This window comes from Oryctolagus cuniculus, chromosome 18 (assembly GCF_051225735.1).
Source record: "Oryctolagus cuniculus isolate XC-2025 breed Fujian yellow rabbit chromosome 18, ASM5122573v1, whole genome shotgun sequence".
Taxonomy (NCBI): Eukaryota; Metazoa; Chordata; class Mammalia; order Lagomorpha; family Leporidae; genus Oryctolagus; species Oryctolagus cuniculus.
The window spans coordinates 67360181-67367689 of NC_142884.1; positions in this window are offsets into that span (position 1 = coordinate 67360181).

Genomic DNA, 7509 nt, shown 5'->3' on the forward strand with positions numbered 1-7509 from the left:
CAAAATAAATAACTCTGCCTTTCAAAATAAATAACTCTGCCTTTCAAATAAATAAACAAATTTTTTTAAAAGAGAGACTGAAAGCAGATATGAATAGGCAAAAGAAAGAACCAGAGAGACAGAAGATAGAGCCATTGAGATTACCCAAGAGAAAAAGGAACAGAGCTTCAGAGACCAGCAGGCCACTATCAAGTTTACCAATGTACATAATTGTGGGAGTTATAGGGGTTGGCACTGTGATGCAGTGGGTTGAGCCACTGCCTGTGAAGCCAGCATCCCATATGAGCACCAGTTCTAGTCCTGGCTGCTCCACTTCCAATCCAGCTCTGCTAATGCCCTGGGAGACCAGTAGAAAATGGCACCAAGTCCTTGCTTCTGTGTCCACGTAGGAGACCTGGAAGAAGCTTATAGCTCCTGTCTTCCATCTGACCCAGTTCTGGCCACTGGAACCATTTGGGGGGTGACCAGCAGATGAAGATCTCTCTCTCTCTCTTTTTTTTTTTTTTTTTTTTTTGACAGGCAGAGTGGACAGTGAGAGAGACGGAGAGAAAGGTCTTCCTTTGCCATTGGTTCATCCTCCAATGGCTGCCACGGCCGGCATGGTGCTGTGGCTGACACACCGCGCTGATCCGAAGCCAGGAGCCAGGTGGCCAGGTGCTTATCCTGGTCTCCCATGGGGTGCAGGGCCCAAGGACTTGGGCCATCCTCCACTGCACTCCCTGGCCACAGCAGAGAGCTGGCCTGGAAGAAGGGCAACCGGGACAGAATCCGGCGCCCCGACCGGGACTAGAACCCGGTGGAGGATTAGCCTAGTGAGCCACGGCACCGGCCGAAAGATCTCTCTTTCTCTCTCTCTCTGTCTCTTTCTCATTCTGTCTCTAACTCCCTCTCTCTAATTCTGCCTTAAAAATAAGATAAATTTTTTAAAAAATGGGAGTTACAGAAGAGAGAGACAAAGGAAAAGAAAAAATATCTTAAAAGCTCAAATAAGTTGATTTCAAAGGAGTGGGTTGGGTGATGGAACAAGGACATAGGCCGTAATCATTTTAGGTTCTTGTTACCCCTGCCTTCTTTTTCTTTTTTTTAAAAAGATTTATTTGTTTTATTTGAAAGTCAGAGTTACACAGAAAGAGAGGGAGAGGCAGAGAGAGATCTTCCATCCGCTGGTTCACTACTCAATTGGCCACAACAGCTGGGCTACGCCGATCTGAAGCCAGGAGCCAGGAGCTTCTTCTGGGTCTTCCACATAGGTGCAGGGGCTCAAGGACTTGGGTCATCTTCTACTGCTTTCCCAGGCCATAGCAGAGAGCTGGATCAGAAGAGGAGCAGCTGGGACTTGAATCAGCGCCCATATGGGATGCCGGCACTGCAGGCCAGGGACCAAGCTTTCCCAGGCAATAGCAGAGGGCTGAATGGGAAGTGGAACAGCCAGGACTAGAACTGGTGCCCATATGGGATGCCAGCACTGAGGTGGTGGCTTTATCCACTATGCCACAGCGCTGGCCCCAACCCCTGCCTTCTTTCAAGAGACCAGCTCAGTCTCCCATCCTGCATTGTGCCCCATTCCACCCCCTGCATTCTCCTCCAGGTTTGAGGAACCTGTGTGGGGAAGCTCACCTCCACCTGCTACCCCACACCCCACCCTTAGCCACCTAAGACACAAAAAGGCTCAGTCTGCTGGGGTCTGGGCACTCTGCCACGTGTTCAGTGTGTGTGCACTCTGGCAGTTGGTCACCCACCTCTACGAATTTATTTTCTTTGAATAAATTTGGTCTGGCTGTGAGTTAATACCCTGTCTCCTCTCTGTTCTGCACCCTTTTACTTACAGCAGGTACTATGGCACAGTGGGTTAAGCCACTGCCTGGGAAGCCCACACACCATGTCAGAATGTCTGAGGTCGACTCTTGCCTCTGCCTCTGATGCGGCTCCCTGTTAATGTGCACCTTGGGAGGCAGCAGATGATGGCTGATGTTCTTGACTCCCTGCCACCCCTGTGGGAGACATGGATGGGGGTTCCCATCTCCTGGGTTTGTTCTGGTCCAGTCCTGACTGTTGCGGGCATTTGTGAAGTAAATCAGTGGATGGAAGATCTCTCTCTCTCTCTCTATTTCACTATCTCTGGCACTATGCCTTTCAAACACAAATAAATAAACTTTTTAAAAACGAAGTTGGTCTCATAGAAGTAAAGACAGCAGTGGTCACTGGAGGCAGGGAGGGGAGAGGGGACGGGGATGGAGGCAGGTTGGATAATGGGCACAGTCAGGCAGGAGGCCAACGTTCTCACACAGCCACTTATTTATTTATTTATTTTTTTTGACAGGCAGAGTGGACAGTGAGAGAGAGAGAGAGAGAGAGAGAGAGAGAGAGAAAGATCTTCCTTTTGCCGTTGGTTCACCCTCCAATGGCCACCATGGCCGGCGCGCTGCGGCTGGTGCATCGCACTGATCCGAAGCCAGGAGCCAGGTGCTTCTCCTGGTCTCCCATGGGGTGCAGGGCCCAAGGACTTGGGCCATCCTCCACTGCACTCCCTGGCCACAGCAGAGAGCTGGCCTGGAAGAGGGGCAACCAGGACAGAATCCGGCGCCCCAACCGGGACTAGAACCCGGTGTGCCGGCGCCGCTAGGCGGAGGATTAGCCTAGTGAGCCGTGGCGCCGGCCGCCACTTATGCTTTATAAGGAGCTGGAGAGAGGAGTTGGAAACCTCCTAGCACAAAGAAATGACAAACGTTCAAGCAGATGGAAATGCTAATTACCTTGATTTGACAAGTACACATTGTATATATCTACCAAATTATCACACCATACCCCCTAAATATGTGCAATTATTACGTGTGATTTTTCAAAGGTGTACTGGAAAATCATCGTGGAGAATCCAGCATTGCGGTGTTAGCAGGTAAAGCCACCTCTTGCGATGCTGGCATCCCATAAGGGTGCTGGTTCGTGTCCCAGCTGTTCCACTTCCAATCCAGTGCTCTGCTGTGGCCTGGGAAAAGCAGTAGAAGATGGTCCAAGTGCTTGGGCCCCTCCCACCCACAGTGGGAGACCCAAATGAAACTCCTGGCTTCAGCCTGGCCCAATGCTGGCCATTGTGGACATTGTGGACATCTGGAGAGTGAACCAGTGGATGGAAAATCAATCTCTCTCTCCACACATACACACCTCTCTCTGTAACTCTGACTTCAAAATAAATAAATAAATCTTTAAAAAGTAGAAAATTTGCCAAATTTTGTTTAAATTCCAACTAGAATAAACAGAAAGGCCCACATCAAGACACATCACAGGGGGCTGGCGCTGTGGCATAGTAGGCTAAGCATCTGCCTGCGGCGCCAGCATCCCATATGGGCACGGGTTCAAGTCCAGGCTGCTATAATTCCAATCCAGCTCCTACTGATGGCCTGGGAGAGCAGCAGAAGATGGCCAAGTGCTTGGGCCCCTGCACCCACATGGGAGACCCAGAAGAAGCTTCTGGCTCCTGGTTTGAGATTGGTGCAGCTCCGGCTGTTGTGGCCATTTGGGGAGTGAACCAGCAGATGGAAGACCTCTTTCTCTGTCTCTCCCTCTCTTTGTCTGTAACTATGCCTCTCAAGTAAATAAATAATTTTTTTTTTTTTGACAGGCAGAGTGGACAGTGAGAGAGAGAGTCAGAGAGAAAGGTCTTCCTTTGCCGTTGGTTCACTCTCCAATGGCCGCCGCGGCCGGCGCACCGCGCTGATCCGATGGCAGGAGCCAGGAGCCAGGAGCCAGGTGCTTTTCCTGGTCTCCCATGGGGTGCAGGGCCCAAGCACCTGGGCCATCCTCCACTGCACTCCCTGGCCACAGCAGAGAGCTGGCCTGGAAGAGGAGCAACCGGGACAGAAGCCGGCGCCCCGACCGGGACTAGAACCCGGTGTGCCGGCGCCACTAGGCGGAGGATTAGTCTAGTGAGCCGCAGCGCCGGCCAATAAATAAATTTTTTAAAAAGATACACCATAATCAAATTATCCAAAGCCAAAGCCAAATAGAGAACCTCAGAAGCAACAAGAGAGAAGCAACTCATCACGTTCAAGGAAGCCCCAGTAATGCTGACATCTGATTTCCCATCACAAGCCATAGAGGGCAGAAGACAGTGGAAAGACACATTCAAAGTGCTGAATGGAAGATACAGTTAAGCACGGATTCTATATCTGGCAAAACTGTCCTTCTAAAGTCAAAAAGAAATTAAGACACTCAAATAAACAAAACTGAGAGCTTTCATTACTAGCAAACTTGCCCTAAATGCATTCTAGAGAGAGTCCTAGAATTAAAGAACTTATTCTTACTACATACTAAATTGAATCCACATAAAGAAATTAAGAGCACTTGATTACTACATAGGTAAACATAAAAGGTGATATTAAACTGTTTTTGTTGTAACTCTCTTTTACCTCCTATCTGATTTAAAAGACAATTGCATTGGGCAATAACTATAACTCAATGTTAACATGTACATAATCTATAAAGATGTAATCTGTATGACAGTAACAGCACAAAAGAAGGGCAGAGAATGAGCCAAGTTTTTCTGTAACACTGAGATTAAGTGTTACGGAACTAGATTCTTGTAAGATGCACATTGTACTTCCCAGTACACCCACTAAGACACAAAGAAAAACAAAAACCTTCAAAAAGTACAGCTCAAGAAAAGACAAAGCAATTAAAACGACACCTTAGAAAACATGTATTTAACACAAACACAGGCAGAGGAGTGCTGGAGGAGGACAAGGAGGCTGGGGTGAGAACTGTGCAGTGTGCGAGACAAAGCTGGCGCTGAGGGAGAATCCTAGTGGTCAGCAAAGCCACGTCCATGGTGGCGGGGAGTCTGGAGCTTATTCAGAGAGCCAAAGTGAGATGGATTCTGATGCCTCCGTCTCTGTGTCTGTGTGTGTCTCTCTCCAACAGAGAGAGTGCAGGACCTGTGTTGTGGCACAACGGGTTAAGCCACTGCCTGGGACAGCAGCATCCCACAATGAGCACCAGTTCAAGGCCCTGCTATTCTGCTTCTGGACCAGCTCCCTGCTAATGTGCCTGGGAAAGCAGCAGAGGATGTTCCAAGCACGTGGGCCCCTGCCACCCATGTGGGAGATCAGGATGGAGTTACAGGGCTCTTGGCTTCAACCTGGCCCAGCCTCCCCCTACCCCCACTCACTCTGCCTTGCAAATAAATGAAATTAATCTTGAAAAAAAAAATAATGGAGTGCGTAGCAGGCCATCTTGAGAGTGCCTTCTGTCTCCTGAGGACCCCTTACAAACCAGCGATGTTCAGCTGGGTTAGAACTTCCACTGATTATTCAAGAATAGCATCTTTGAATGTGTAAGAATAATTTATGCCACACTATCTTGATATGTTGTTAGAGAGCGTACATTTTTGTTTCTGTACGAATTCTAAGGCTCTTCCTGCCATCCTGATCCTGCTCATTTACTCATTCACACTTTGTGTGAAGTCGGTGTCTACTTGAACGCCTTCTAGATTATCCAAGTGCTGCATTATGGAGGCTTCATTTTGTAAGATCCTCGCTGATGGCCCGAAGCAGCCTGATCCCTCTCCAAATCTCTCGGCGTGAGTCACCAAGCAGATGTCGCCACATCCGTCCCCGCTGGCTATCAAAGTTGCAGGAAGCAGGGGTCAGAGCAGGTTTCTGCGGGCTGCAGCGGGGAATAAGGTCTCGGGTCTGAGGAGCAGCTGTGCAGGGGCTCCCAGCGGGAGCGACAGAGGCTCCAGGGAGACCTGAAGCCCCACGCCGCGGACTCCAACGGAGTTTCTTCTCTTGCTTGCCCCCCCCCCCCTTAAAATATTTATTTATTTATTTGAAAGTCAGAGTTACACAGAGAAAGGAGGGGTAGAGAGAGAGACGTCTTTCATCCGATGGTTCACTCCCCAATTGGCCACAACAGCTGGAGCTGTGCCGATCCAAAGTCAGGAGCCAGGAGCTTTTTCCAGGTCTCCCACATGGGTGCAGGGGCCCAAGGACTTGGGCCATCTTCTACTGCTTTCCTAGGCCATAGCAGAGAGCTGGATCGGAAGAGGAGCAGCCGGGTCTCGAACCGGTGCCCATATGGGATGCCAGCGCTTCAGGCCAGGGCATTAACCCGCTGGGCCACAGCACTGGCCCCTTGCTTGCCCTCTTAAGAATGAAATTTCATTCCCCCTGCTTGTCTTCGTCAGAGCTTCCGGCAAGTGAAAAGTGAAAAGGAGGCATGTAGGGGCAGGAACCTTGTGTGGTGGTTAAGGTGTTCACATCCTGTATCAGAGTGCCTGGGCTCAAGAACCGGCCCCACCCTGGCTCCAGCTCCCTGCTAATGCACACCCTGTGAGGCAGCGCTGATAGCTTAAGTAGTTGTGTTCCTGCCACCTACGTGGGAGACCTGGACTGAGCTCCAGGCTCCTGGCTTAGGCCTGAACCATCCTGGCTACTGTGGGCATTTGGGGGGTAAACCAGTGGACAGGAACTCTGATTAATTAAGTAATTAATTACAAGAATTAAAATGGCCAGCTTTCTTGCCACCTCACTATCCACAGTTCTTATGACACACTCATTCTTATCCTACTTCCTCCTTTTAGTCTTATATTTCACTCATTCACTCATTAATTCGTTCAATAAGCACTGACTAATGGACAGCTCTCCTCCTCTGGGCATGCCCAAATGCCTATGTTTGTCACGATTCTCAGTTTCAAGCCCCATAAACCAATGAAGCACAGAGAGGGAACGTTCTGGAACAAACAGATGGGAGGCAGAAGAAGCTGGCTTACAAAACAGGAAACAGGGCGCCTTCGAAGGCGAGGGAACAGGAAAATCACCACTGTTTTTCACAGAAACCATTTGGTCATGCCGATACTAGCACTGCCCCGATGGGATACCGCCACCTTCACCACCAGCATCACGGCGTTTCACTCCCTGGGCTTTCTCCCAGGAGGAAGGAGGTGACTGGCCACGCCAGGCCTCATTTTCCTATCCTGGTCACCTGAAACAAGGTAAGAGGTCACTTGTCCACAGCGGTGGGACAGGCAGCAATAGGCAAGAAAGTCTGGAGGAACAAGCGCACATTTCAAAACCTCAGGCTGTGGGGAGCTCCACGTCTTGAAAGAGAGACAGATGCAAAAATAGACAGAACCCAGCACCGAACACCAAACGTTACGGCAGAGCTCAGAGCTGGGCTCTGTCGGATGGAAGCTGGGCGATCTGGAGGAGTTACTTAATCTCTGGCTGCTTCATGATTCGTAAAGAGAGGTTAACTGCGGGGGCCGAGTATCCTTCATCCAAAATGCTTGAGACCAGAAGCATTTTGGGTTTTAGACTTTGCTTTTCTGTGGGATGGGCTGGGGGATAGAACATGTACATGTACATAATGAGATATCTTACAGATGGGACAAAGTCTGAATATTAAATTCATTCATGCTTTAAATACATTTTACCCACATAGGCTGAACGTAATTTTGTGCAATACTTTTACCGGGCCCGTGTTCTGACTGCGACTTGTCAAATGTGGAGTCTTCCA